Source organism: Lygodium microphyllum, chromosome 15 (genome assembly GCF_053477565.2).
Source record: "Lygodium microphyllum isolate KBCC chromosome 15, Lygodium_microphyllum_v1.1.10, whole genome shotgun sequence".
NCBI classification, from domain to species: domain Eukaryota; kingdom Viridiplantae; phylum Streptophyta; class Polypodiopsida; order Schizaeales; family Lygodiaceae; genus Lygodium; species Lygodium microphyllum.
Genome location: NC_141149.1, coordinates 73,414,556 through 73,429,076, shown reverse-complemented (window position 1 = coordinate 73,429,076; position 14,521 = coordinate 73,414,556). Strand labels below are relative to the sequence as shown.

General features: G+C 40.6%; 1 pseudogene; it reads right to left on the bottom strand.

Moving 5' to 3' along the window:
* Nucleotides 1-733: 733 nt before the first annotated feature.
* Nucleotides 734-1,292, bottom strand: LOC148024673 (rac-like GTP-binding protein 5 pseudogene; annotated as a pseudogene).
* Between the last annotated feature and the right edge of the window lie 13,229 nt (nucleotides 1,293-14,521).

Genomic DNA, 14,521 nt, shown 5'->3' with positions numbered 1-14,521 from the left:
TGTAATCATCCTTGAAATCGATCCAGCGGCCCATTCGAACGACGACTTTCTTCTTCAGTTGTTGATTGCATTCGCCCCCTTCGTGATTATGATCAGCATCTCACATAAAAAGGTCGACATATATCCGTCTCCTTTGCTTTTTCTCCTCTGAAATCTCTTCCCCCCCACCGTTGCTTGCGTCCTCCCCTTTTAGCTCTTGTTCGGCAGGTTCCTGCTTTTTTTTTCGTAATTCTGAAAACATGCCCCATTGAGTGGTCTTCTCAAACATAAGTACTTTATCAACGGCAAGATCCAGCTCATTTTCCGCTGTCTGATGTACTTTCCGCATTTTATCATCTACAGCATCCCTTTCAGTTTTTATGGTTTGCAGATTGTAATCGTACCCTACAGAGATGATGTACTCCCCATTTTGAATCTGGTCAAGATCCATAGCTGCAGATTCGACAGCTTGCACTCACTTTCCTTTTTCATTCACCTAATCTTCAGTTAGAATTTCAGAGCCATCGGTTATCTGAAAAGCAATGCTGCTCACAACTCTTCAGACTACTTCCATAGTGAACCGTGCGAACAGTGTACACATAACTTAAGGTCACCAATCGAGTGTCAGCATCATACAGTAGAAGACTATTTCAGCCTGGGAGAAGCATTATACCAAAATGCAGTATGACTTGACTACCATGACATATGTTTAGAGAAACTCTGATGTTTCCAAATGCCCGTATGAGCATACCTATTACATAACCCCACAATTTTTCTGATACGATTTTCTTTTTTCTCTTCCTTTGCCTTGGAGGTTGTAGACTACAACCCTGATTACAGCATCAAAAATAGCCTTCACATTCTATTGTGTTTTTGAACTGCATTCAATATAGACAGCAGCTTCTATCTGCTTCTGAACTTCCTCTCCGAGAGCAGTGCTAATAGGGATAGCACCAGGATGGTCCATAAAGAATTGTTTGTCATCTCTTAGATCAAGTTTGGTTCCAACAAGAATAACAAGAACTCCAGGTGCTTAATATGTCAATTTAGGAATCCATTTTTTTTTTATAATGTTCTCATAGCTTGCCTTGCTAGTCAAAGAAAAAGCTAGAAGAAATACATCTGCTCCTATATAGCTCAGAAGCTGCAACCTGTTATAATCTTCTTGGCCTACTGTATCCCAAAGTCCAAGGTTGACGGTAAATCCATCGACAATAACATTGGCACTGAAATTGTCAAACAAGAAGGCAGGTCTTGCCTACTGCCCCATCTCCCACAGTCACACACTTGATGAATCTGGGATTGTTCATCATGATGGGTGAACAGAAATGTGAAAGCTTTGATGATGGAAGGGAGCAGCTGATGTTGTCATTCACATGTCTGTGTTGATGTTGTGCATGCCCAGCTCTCGAAGTAAGAGAACCTAGTATGATGGATACTGGTCAGCATACACAGGGAGAGAGCCCTGCTTGCTTCAAGCTGTAAGAAATCAATGGTTCCTTTTGCTTCAAACCCCTCTTCACTATATTACCCACATAAAATAAAAGAGCAAACATAACGACTAAGTATGTACAAAGTATCATATCACACACACAACTTTTGGGTGGATTTCACACCTCGAATGTGCAGCAATACGACATCCACCCCCTCTAGTCCTGCGCATCCTCCGGATGGGCCAACTACCCATGATCATTATCATCAAGATCCACAAACAGATCAATCTCTTCATTGTGCATTTCCGGTATATCAACAAGATTATCCGTCATATCATCTGTCTCTTCCATTGGAGTTTCTTCTCGTTGCTCTTCTCTTGCAAATTCTTCCAATGCATAATCTTCATCATCTCTTTTCTTGAAAATCTTGATTCTTTTTCCAGCAATAGGCACTCTAAGCACTGTCCCATCCAATTCTATCAGCTCATATGTTGCATTATCAAAGACATGTCTGACTATGTACGGCCCAAACCATCTTTTCACCATCTTCCGAAGTGCAGTATGTTGATTTTCAAGGCTGCTATCAAAGACTAATACCCAATCTCCCTCTTCTATTGCTCTAGGCCGCAAGCGATGCCTGCTGTCAAACCTGTCCTTATTTCTTAGTCCAGCAACCTTCAACCTGTCAATAGCTAGCTGAATATCCTCTCGTCTTCTCTCCAACTGCCGGATCCGAAGAGCTAAGAGCTCCTCTCTCGATAAATCCTCCTGCCAAGGTAAAACTGACCAAGTCAAAGCACAAGTCTCAGTCGGCATAACCGGTTTCTGACCATACATCAACTCTGCGGGCATATATCCTGTGGTAACACTGTGAGTCGTACGATCAGCCCACAAAGCAAATGGTAGAAGTCTCAGCCATTCTCCAATCCGTCCTCTACATGCTTTGGCTAATGCTTTCACTATCCGCGGATGCCCTCTTTCACTATTTCCATTTCCCTCTGGATTGTATGCTGTGGTTAGAGCCAACTTGATTCCTAGTTGAGAGAAAAACTCCCTAGCTTCATCTGCATCCAATTCACCGCGATCCGCAGTGATCTTACCCACACAACCATACCTGTAGAAAATTTCTTCCAATAAGAACTTACACACTGCACTAGTGGTCTTTGTTCTCAAAGATATGCCCTCAACATGATTGATAAGATCCTCTCTAGCCAAAACAATATACCTCATCTGCCATAGACCCATAGGCATAGTAACCAAGTCAACTACCCACTTATAATGAATGCATAGCGGATAGGTCAGATGAAGCTCATCTCGATGACGCACTACCGAATACATCTGGCAGTCTCTGCAAGTCTCAACAAAGTGAGAAACATCTCTATACATGCCTTTCCACCAATATTTCTCCTTGATTTTCTCATAAGTAGCCCACACTCCTCTATGAACAGCCCAAGGACTCTCATGAAACTCCCTCATCACCTGTTAACTGTGTCTCTCTATCGCAGACAACCCGCAAAGGTAATCCGCCTCTTTTCTTCGGATGCTTCCAAAGAAATCCGTCCTTGAGAAAATAACCATAGGATTTCCTTCTGATCTTCTTGAACTCTTCATCTGTCCATTCATCTCTTTTGCTTAGTGTACTAAGGTACTTGCCAATCTGCAACCAATCTCCAACATAGAGTTCTTCTATGAAAGCCACAATATCATAGACATGGCAAACATGATCAACCATAGTGGCTAAAATTTCTGCATCATCCTCTTTTGCAAATAGCATCTCCTCATCATCATATCTGGCTCTAGACAGCATATCTGCCAACACTGGATTATCCTTCCCTGCTATGTGTTTAAATTCTGGATTTAATGACTTGATGTATGCAATCCATCTCAACATGGCTATATCCGGAGTAGAGCAACTCGTAATCATACCAATAAATGGCAAGCAATCTGTCTCTACCACAACTGAAGCTCCAATAAAGTACTCCTTGTCACATTTGAGAGCCGTAACAATCCCTAGTAACTCCCTCTTGATTTGCGGATATCTCCTCTGTCTCTCGTTTAGGATTTTCGCCCCAAACCGAATAGCATACATGTTTCCATCTGCATCATCTTGACCCACAGCCCAACCTATGCCAGTTGGACTAGTGTCAACTGTCAATACAATAGGCCTTCCACAATTATAATCCGCTTTCCTGAGAGTAGGAGCAATCTGCAATAACTTCTTCAATTTCCGCATGGCTCTAGTGTGGCTCTCATCCCAATAGAATTTCTGCCCCTTTCGAAGCAGCTGATATAAACAATCTACTATGTGTGCAAAATGGGGTATCCAAATCATACAAAACACACAAGCTCCAATGAATCTCTATACCTCTGAAGTGGTAGAACAATACTCCGTAATCTTGCCTATAGCATTCACCTTATCAGGTGAGGGTTTCCTGCCATAATATCCACACATATGTCCAACAATGACAACCTCATTCACTCCAAAAACAGATTTTTGCCCTGAAAGTGTCAAGTTCACTTCTTCTAACGTGGCCAAAATCTTCTCACAAGCTAAAATATGATCAGCCACAAAGGATCTGCATCCCTGCTCATTTAGACTCTCATTTTTATCTTCTTCTGCACACCCCTTAATGGGCACATCATCCAAGAAAGGCATAGTAAGGTGAGGTATATAATCACAAAGGACCTTATGCATGGCATTCATCATATGCACAACAGAATTAGTGGCACCTTGAGGCAAGGTACACATCCTGACAAGCCCAATAGGAGTTCTCATGGTGGTTATGTCCTTGCTTTCCAAAGCCAGCTGAAACTGATCATATCCTGAATACAAATCACCGAAAGAATAGATGGCATGTCCAGCAAATGCTTCTGCAAACTCATTCACAATTGGACCTATACCAACATTCCTGATAGTAACTCTATTTACTGGCTGCATGTCCTGTATAAATCGGAGAGTACCATTCTTCTTTGGAACCGTAAACCACCTGTTTGAGTATGGTGCAGATGAAGGCTCAAGAATTCCCATCCTGATTTTCTCATTCAACAAATCAATCAGCTTTGGCAGGTGTGCTTTAGGCACTGGAATAGGTCAGAGATTCCATGGAATATGAGAAATAGTAAAAATGACCATAGGAGCAACAATATCAAGATTCACACATCCAATCTCATGCGGGAAAAAAGCAAACCCTCTTCCATGTCGCTCAAGCATCTCCTGAAAGCATTTCCTCTCTGTGGGTAGCAAGAAATCACCATTTCCAATTTTCAATTCAGCAAGAGTCTCTGCTGAAAATTTATGACCAATATGCTCCGGATTCCTCAAAATTGGCTGTTTGGCAGCCCTCTCTATTTGCTGATCACTGTCAGGTGGAATCGGTACAGCTACCGGCTCCACCTTCTTATCCACAGTTTTGTATTTTGTGTCAACCCTGGCTTCATTATACTCTTCTGCATTACTCAAATCTTGCTGTAAATCAGCAATTCTGCACTCCAATGGGGCTGAATATCCTCAACCCTCTGCTCTATGGACTGCATAGAAACAGCCCTAAACTCTGGATGCTGAAATATTTCAGCAATAAACTCTATTGGCTGAAAGTTTTCAGCCCTCTGTGTCTCTGTAAGCTGATCATAACCAGCTGGAAACTCTGTTTGCTGAATTTCTTCAGCACTCAACACTTTTTGCTGAGCCACCTCAGCCTCTGACTCAATCTATGACACAAAATCTGCAATATCATGAAATATGTCCAGGGATTGCACTAATACATTACTGTGACAACTCTACATATCAGTTTTCAGCATATCTTTCATCTCTTCCATCGTATCTGCACAAATCATACTGTCATACATCCCATCTATGTGCTCATCATCCTCTAAAATTCCTGCATTTTTCAAATTTTTCTCCTTCCTACATATGTACTGCCTGGCAGCTCTAGGCAACCTAGAAATCTTCTGATAGCTCATCAAACTGTTTGCTGAAATCCCAACAAAACTGGAGGAGAAAACACTGCTGCCAGGAGGCGAGAACTCCAATCTCCTTTGCTCTGTACCACCGTCGTCTCGCGAAACGGCGGTACCTAATGAAAACCCGAATCCCTCATAGTGGGCAAAGGTGCATCTCTGAGAGTATCCATGTTTCTAACATGGTTCACACACACAGTCATAAACTGAACTGCTCTCATGCCATCTTTACTGCAAATCCATGCATAAGCAGAACCATCATCCATTACCTTTGTTTCCATGCGCATCTCTGTGATGAATGGCTGTCCAAGAATTATAGGATAAGAGCATGAATCCTGCACAAAGAAATGGAAATCCTCCTCTACATCTCCAATAGAAACCCTGACACTGGGACAAGCAGCATACAAATCACCTGCAGTGTTATTAGCGGCTCTCATATGCCACCCATGCTCTACATCCATAGGCCATCTGTTACTCTCATAAACTCCACGAACTATGAGCTTAATCTCTGAACCATGATCCACCAAAGTAACATAAGGCACCTGTTTCTCTCCAATTTTTACCATCGTCTCTGTAGTTGCCCTAGCCTAATGACTCCACGAAAAGTGACTACGCGGTATCAAGACATGCTCATCAGTTTCAGCATAATGCATAGGCTGAACCCTCTTCTCTAGCTGCGGAAAAACAGAAGCATTCTCAACCAAAACCTCATCCTCATCCTCTTCCAACTCCCCAATCCAAACTCCCTGTGTATCAGTAGTAGGCAATGCATGTCTCTTTGATGCCAGGAGGCATATTCCACGATGGATTCCGTGCCACGGTGGATTCCGTGAGGTTTTACGGTGGATTCCGTAAACTTAGATGACCGGGGCTCATACGCAAAGAGGATTCTTTGTGCGAGAAGTTGATGGGGATGCCTGTCCTTTTCAGGCGTTTCATTAATTTAGTGTGTACATGGGTGATTCCATAGCGGGTGATTCCGCAAAATGCATATTAAATTAATAAACGTTTATGAGTTTAGAGTGCGCACTCGTAATAAATTAAGGCTAGGATTTATTTCTAACCAGTTGATTTATTTATGTAGCTGAAGACTGCTAGGTATTCACTTTTGTCGGTTTAATTATATTATTTTACTAACGATTGTGAATGCTTCAGTTGATGTGTAGAGATAGCAGTAGTGGCGGAGGAAAGTATTGGAGTCTAGCGGGTATTCGACCTTTGGACTATATTTTGATAGGTGCCACGCCTATATTTTGTTATGTCTATAGAGACATTGATTATTGATTATTATTTTGTATGCGCTTATGCGCCCGGATATGTTATTTCTATTTGGACATTGAGATTGGGCGTGCCAGACACTATGGGCATCGTCCATTAGCTTTATTTTCCTATTTTTGTAGAAAGCAAACTCAAAAGCTAAAAGCTTGTCATATTTTTGTAATTCGGCTATTATTGAGCATGAAGATTGGAAATATACATAAAATACATGCTTTGTGAAGCGCTCACACAAGGCATGCGGGAGATTGAACCCAATTTATCTCTTGCCTCTTGTTGTGCATGTTTTTACATGGTTTTTTGTGCAAAAAGGTAGAGTACTTTGTTCTTGGGGACCTTCCAGGATTCACCACGTGAGCTATCTGCGACCAATCTGCGCACCAGTGGTATCAGAGCGGAGCAGAGATCAAGAGCTTCCAATCGCTACCAATCTCGGGCGAAGGCGGAGCTCCAGGAACAAACGGGCTCTACAGTCAATCTTATCGCGAACCGTCGATATAGGCAGACTTCTGGCGATCAAAAACCCCTATTTCCACTGTCAGATCGCGAAGGACCAGGCTCTACAGGCGGAGGACCACGCATTCATCTCCAACAACAAGTCGTTGAAAAACAGTGAGAAAAGTCTTAATCTTCTCAATTAAAAGCTTAATTACAAAGCTTTATAAGCTTAATAAGCTTAAGGCTTCTTCAAAATTACCTCGGCGTATCAGAAGATGGGCCCGAAATTATCGCGCGGCCAAAAAACGGCCCCCCCCCACGAAATTTGACGACGGCCTGTTTAGTCCTTCTTAAGCTTCATAAGCTTAAGCTTAATTACTTAAGCTTAAGGCTTTCTGCAAGTTACACAGGTCAGACAAGTCGGCAAACTCCGGGTCTCGCACTTCTGAAGTTAAGTTCCGCAAGTCGACGGTAATCAAGTTCTGCAAGTTCTGCAAGTCGGCCTAAGTTCAGCAAGTCAACAACTCTGCAAGTCTGCTAAGTCTGCAACTCTGCAAGTCAGACTACATCAGAACTGACTAGTGCTTAAAACTCATAGAAGACTTGTTCGTATGCAAAAACTCTGAACTGGAAAGTTGTTCGCAGCAAGTTGTTCTACCTATCTGCAAGTTTGTTGAAGTACTTTTAGCAAACGGAGACAGAAATATTACAGAATTTCTAAAAATTGAAGAAGAAATACCCAAGAATACATAGCCTTGTAACCCCAAATTTGAGCTACGCTCATCCCGCTAACCTGATTTTGAGTGAGAAAGGTTTGTTGAGTTTTATAGGATGACTACCCCACATATGGATGATCCTATGGCTGAAGATGACCTACCTGAGCCTACCATGGAACAAAAGCTGGATCTAATCATGCTACAATTGGAAAAAGAGCGAAGAGCTAGGAAAGCCTTGCAAGCGCAATTGACAAAGCTACAAAGAGCATCCACTGATAAAGAAGAACCTCAAGCTGAAGATTTGATTCGCTGTACCATCGACGCCACCCTTGAAGCACAAACCATTCGCAAGGAATCCAAGATAAGTAAACAAAGTTTCAAGTTTCGCACTTTCAATGGCATAAGAGAAGGAAAGACTGTTTTATCATTCATTAGCCAGTTTGATGACTATTTCCATGAGGAAACTTATCCCGAAAAATATAAAATCAAGTGTATTACTAATCATTTGATAGACAGAGCATCACTTTGGTGGACTGTAGTCCGCAAGAGCATAGAATGTCTTGCTACTTGGGAAGATTTTAAGAAGAAGTTCATGCAAAATTTCCTTCCACCGCAATTTCATGAGAAGGCTATCAAGTAATGGGATTTACTTCAACAGCGAGATCCTGAGCCTATTCCACAGTATACAGAGCGTTTTTGGAATGCACTTCTACAGCTACGCATGCTTGAAGACGTACCAGAGACGACACATAAGCGGAAGTACATGTCTGGACTTCTTGGACATTACTACGCTGAAGTAAACATGTTCAAGCCTACTACCCTTGAAGACGCCATCTCCTTAGCTCACGACACTGAAGATAAGTTACGCGGAAGAGATCGACGACCACAACCATTCCAAGCTAACGGTAATTATGGATCTAAACAATTCAATTCCAATTTCAGAAGGTTTAATCCAGGTCATTTCTCATCACCATCTTTCCGCAAGAATTGGCCTAAACCACCTGCATTACCATCCACTGTCAATCCAAATCCAAAGCCTATTCCACAAGCAAATCCAAATGTACCCAGACTCCCAGCCATTGCAAATAATGTGACCAAAGCCAAGCCAATAGTATGCTACAAGTGTCACCAGCCAGGGCATCTCGCAGCAAATTGTCATTCAAAGAAGCCACCAGCACATATCAACTACCTTGGAACTATGGACGAAGACGAGCATGAGGATATGCCGGATTTCACTGAAGAAGAAGATGATCCTACTACTACTTCCAACACTTTACCAGGTATGCCTACTCCACATTCATTGTTGACTATGAAATGTATGGTGCATAGAAAAGAAAGAACTATATTGCATGATGACGGTAGTACCCATGACTTTATTTCAGCAAAATTGGTAAAGGAATTGAAATTGCATACTGTACCTATGCATTATCGCATAAAAGCTGCATTTTTAGGTACTAGGTACAATGGCACACAAGAAGTACAAGATTTAGAAATTCAAATTGGTCCATATATTGAAAGAAGAAATTTCTTAGTTGTCCCATTACAGTCAAGCGACATTATTCTAGGAATGCCATGGAGACACCAGCATAATCCAAACATAGATTATTCTATGCACATAATGAATATTAATTTTCAAGGAAAATCTATTACATTATATGGTATGCATGCATCTCATATTTTTCCACTGCTTTCGCATACTCAAGCAAAACGTGCACTACGCAAGAATACTAAATCATATCTCATTTGGGTGAATGAATTGCATGCAAAGGAAAATCATATGCACCCTAGGCATAAGGAATTTCTTGCATATTTTAAGGATTGTTTTGCAGAAGACCTACCACCAGGTTTACCACCTTTACGTCCAGAAGACCATAAGATTGATCTAATACCTGGCACACAACCACCTTGCAAAGCACCATATAGGCACAATCAAATAGAGCAAAAAGAAATCCAGAGTCAAGTTGAAGAATTACTAAATAGAGGCCTAATTCAACCTAGCAGTTCTCCATTCGGTGCACCTGTGCTCTTAGTCAAGAAAAAGAATAATACCTATCATATGTGTATTGACTACCGAGCATTAAATAAGATCACTGTAAAGAATAGGTATCCTATACCTAGAGTTGATGACCTTATGGACAAACTGCAAGGATCTTCTATATTTAGTAAAATTGACCTTAAGTCTGGATATCATCAGGTGAGGTTAGATAGATCCGACATATTTAAGACTGCATTCACCACACAGTTTGGCCATTATGAATTCTTAGTCATGCCATTCAGATTAACTAATGCACCTGCTACTTTCAGTAGAATGATGAACCGTATTTTTCTGAAATATCAATATTGTGTGATTGTCTTCTTTGATGATATTTTGGTGTTCAATCAAAGTGAAAAAGAGCATTATGAGCATTTATCATTAGTTTTTCAATTACTGAAAGAAAATCAATTGTTTGCAAATCCTGAAAAGGGTGAATTCTTTAAGACAGAAATAGAATATCTAGGTCATATTGTATCAAAAGAAGGAATAAAAGTTGATCCTAAGAAAATTGATGCAATATTGCATTGGCCTGTTCCTAAAAATGTACATGAATTACGCTCATTCCTTGGTCTTGCCAGTTTCTATAGGAAGTTTGTACGTAATTTCTCATTACTTGCTTTACCATTGACCAAACTTCTTAAGAAAGGAATTGTTTATCAATGGACTGAAAATCAGCAGAAATCCTTTGATTTACTCAAACGTGCATTAACCAATGCCCCTGTTCTACAATTGCCTGACTTTAATAGACCATTCTTTCTAGTTGTGACCGATGCTAGCGGATCAGGAATAGGAGCCGTATTAATGCAAGACAACCATCCAATAGCATATTCTAGTTCTAAGCTAAAACCCTCTGAGCTTAAATATTCCACTTATGATAAAGAACTATTAGCAGTTGTACAAGCATTAAAACAATGGAAGCATTATTTAATGGATTCAGAATTCATGATAAAGACTGACCAGCAAAGCATTAGACATCTACTTAGCCAACCCCAAATTTCTGACCGTCATATCAAATGGGCTTCCTTCATTCAAAGTTTCCATCCTATCATTCAATACCAACCTGGAAAAGAAAATGTAGTTACTGATGCATTGAGTAGAAGACTTGCAATTCATAACATTTCTATCATATCTTTTGATTCTTTGATTGCTATGAAAGACACATATCACCAGGATATTACTTTTCATTCTGATTGGAAAAAATTAGTTCAAAATAATTTCATTCCTGTTGATTCATTGTCATATAATGATGGATTTATGTTCTTTGAAAAGAGACTGTGTGTTACTATTCCATTCTGATCTTTTGTTTTGAATGAAATTCATTGTCCCCCATATCAAGGTCATAGAGGTATCATTTCTACATTACGCATGTTAACTGAAGATTTTTATTGGTCGCATATGGATGCAGATGTATCTAATTTCGTTTCTGAATGTTTGATTTGTCAACGAATAAAGAGACATCATGGTAAACAGTATGGATTATTAATGCCTTTATCTATTCCATCTAAACCTTGGGAACATATTTCTATGGATTTCATTACTGGTTTACCAAATACTAAATCTAACCATGACATGATTTGGACAATTGTAGATAGATTTAGTAAGCAAGCATATTTCATTGCATGTAAGAAAACTTTAACAGCATCACAAGCAGCACAGTTATTTTTGAAAACTGTTTTTACTAACCATGGATTGCCAAAAGTGATTATTTCAGATCGAGATTCTAGATTTTGTGATAATTTTTGGATTACACTGTTTGCAAATCTAGGCACAAAGATTGATTTCTCATCTGCATTTCATCCAGAAACAAATGGACAAACAGAAGCCACAAATAGCACCATTCTAGATCTTTTACATGCATACACTATCTCTAAACCTCAAACATGGGATACTCATTTGCATTTATTACAATTTGCATATAACAATACACCGCACACATCTACAAAGAAAGCACCTTTTGAAGTTATTTATGGATATAGATTATCTACACCTGTTGCATCTTTGTCTAATAGAATACAGAGTGCTGATGATATTGCTGTTATGCATAATAGTATTTTTGATGAGGTAAAGGATATGATTGCTAAAGCCCAACAATCATATACCAAACAAGCCAACAAGAAAAGACAAGCCATGAATTTCCAAGTTGATGATTATGTTTGGCTTAGAATAGAAAAGCGTAGACTGCAAAGTGTAGATAGACATCCAGTTGTCAAATTAGCTCCTAGATTCTATGGACCATTTAGAATTATTCATAAGATTAATGACAATGCCTTCAAGTTAGAACTGCCATCTCATTGGAAAATTCATAATACATTTCATATTAGTCTATTGAGACCATTTAGAGGCCAATTACCTATCCACCCTGTTTATGAAAACCCACCTTTATTAGAGGAAGAGACTGAAATACTTGAACCAGAAGCCATCATAGACACTGACTACATGACCACTAGAACTGGCCGAAGGTATTCTAGATATCTAGTGAAATTTAAGAACCATCCTGTAGAGGAAGCACAATGGATGCACACTAGAGACTTAAATGCTTTCCCCACTCTGTTAGCTCCACATTGAGCTAATAGCAATTGAGGTCAATTGCTATCCCACCCTGGGGGTATGATGCCAGGAGGCATATTCCACGGTGGATTCCGTGCCACGGTGGATTCTGTGAGGTTTTACGGTGGATTCCGTAAACTTAGATGACCGGGGCTCATACGCAAAGAGGATTCTTTGTGCGAGAAGTTGATGGGGACGCCTGTCATTTTCGGGCGTTTCATTAATTTAGTGTGTACATGGGTGATTCCATAGCGGGTGATTCCGCAAAATGCATATTAAATTAATAAACGTTTATGAGTTTAGAGTGCGCACTCATAATAAATTAAGGTTAGGATTTATTTCTAACCAGTTGATTTATTTATGTAGCTGAAGACTGCTAAGTATTCACTTTTGTCGATTTAATTGTATTATTTTACTAACGATTGTGAATGCTTCAGTTGATGTGTAGAGATAGCAGCAGTGGCGGAGGAAAGCATTGGAATCTAGCGGGTATTCGACCTTTGGACTATATTTTGATAGGCGCCACGCCTATATTTTGTTATGTCTATAGAGACATTGATTATTGATTATTATTTTGTATGCGCTTATGCACCCGGATATGTTATTTCTATTTGGACATTGAGATTGGGCGTCCCAGACACTATGGGCACCTTCCATTAGCTTTATTTTCCTATTTTTGTAGAAAGCAAACTCAAAAGCTAAAAGTTTGTCATATTTTTGTAATTGGGCTATTATTGAGCATGAAGATTGGAAATATACATAAAATACATGCTTTGTGAAGCGCTCACACAAGGCATGGGGGAGATTGAACCCAATTTGTCTCTTGCCTCTTGTCGTGCATGTTTTTACATGGTTTTTTGTGCAAAAAGGTAGAGTACTTTGTTCTTGGGGACCTTCCGGGATTCACCACGTGAGCTATCTGCAACCGATCTGCACACCACTCTTCCTCTTCAGGACCTCCTGAAACTGATCTTGAAACTCTCTTTTCGAGATGCCCAAAACCTCAGAAATAGTGAAAGTCACCTCACTGCCAAGTATCTTGTCATTAAAGATTTTCTTCATGTCCGTAGATGTCTCAATGTCGGACATCAATCTAAACCCTAGCTGCTTTCTCTCTTTAGGCTCTTGTCTCTTTTCTCTCTTTTGAGCATCTTCCATCTGTCGTTCTGGCCCTGGTCTCAAAGACGGTCCTGCAGTAGGTGGAGTAACAAACTCACCCCCTCTAGTTTTTTTAGCTGCACTCGGATTTTCTTCATCCCTCTTACGCTTCCCCTCAACAAGTACATCTGCTCCCTGAGACTTAGCCAAATAAGCATAAATAGAGTACATGTCAACAGGCGAATCCCAACCTGTCTCAGATCTAATGCTAGAGCCTGCACTAGTCAAAACAGTTTGCTGAATTTTTCCCTTGTTTGCAGTCTCCATAGCATAAGTCCATAGTGCTGACTGATTCTCTGATCCCTTCTCAATCTGGACTCCATAAGTAGAAGCATCTCCTCTAGCTGTCACATAAGAAGTACGCGCAGCCATGTCATCCACTAACTTCTTCATTCCGCCTTTCCCAAAGTTGGTAGCAAGCGGAGCTCCTGTTTCAGTCAACCAAATCTTACCATCTTGTCCCCAAAATACCAAATTCTTCCTCCTTGCATCCTGAAAAGATTCACAATCCCTGCAATGCTGATGGTCCGTACTATCGCACCAAATACATCTCCGATCTCTCCTAGGTGCAGTAGGAGCACTCCTAGGTACAGTAGGAGCACTAGAAGAAGTAGTAGGTGCAGTCGAAGCAAACTGCTCTTTCAATTTTCCCACCAACTCCGCTTTAACTGACTCCAGTGTCAAATCTGTTATGCCTTTGATTATGTCATCAAGAGAGGTAGGCACCGATGGAGCGGATGGTTTTGGAGGAGAAGGTGCTGGCATTGGTCGTGGAACAGGAGGAATAGGTGGAGTGGAAACAGTAGGCACTGGCATAGGCCAAGAAACTGGCTGAGGAGGAGAAGAAATAACAGGGATAGAAGCAGGCATAGGAGCAGAAGAAGGTGTCGGTGTCATAGAACCATTCTGTAGGCGGGTCTTCCATATCCTCCTCTTGGTCAAAGTCGAGACTGCATCCTAGGCATCCTGCCAATCCGTTTTAA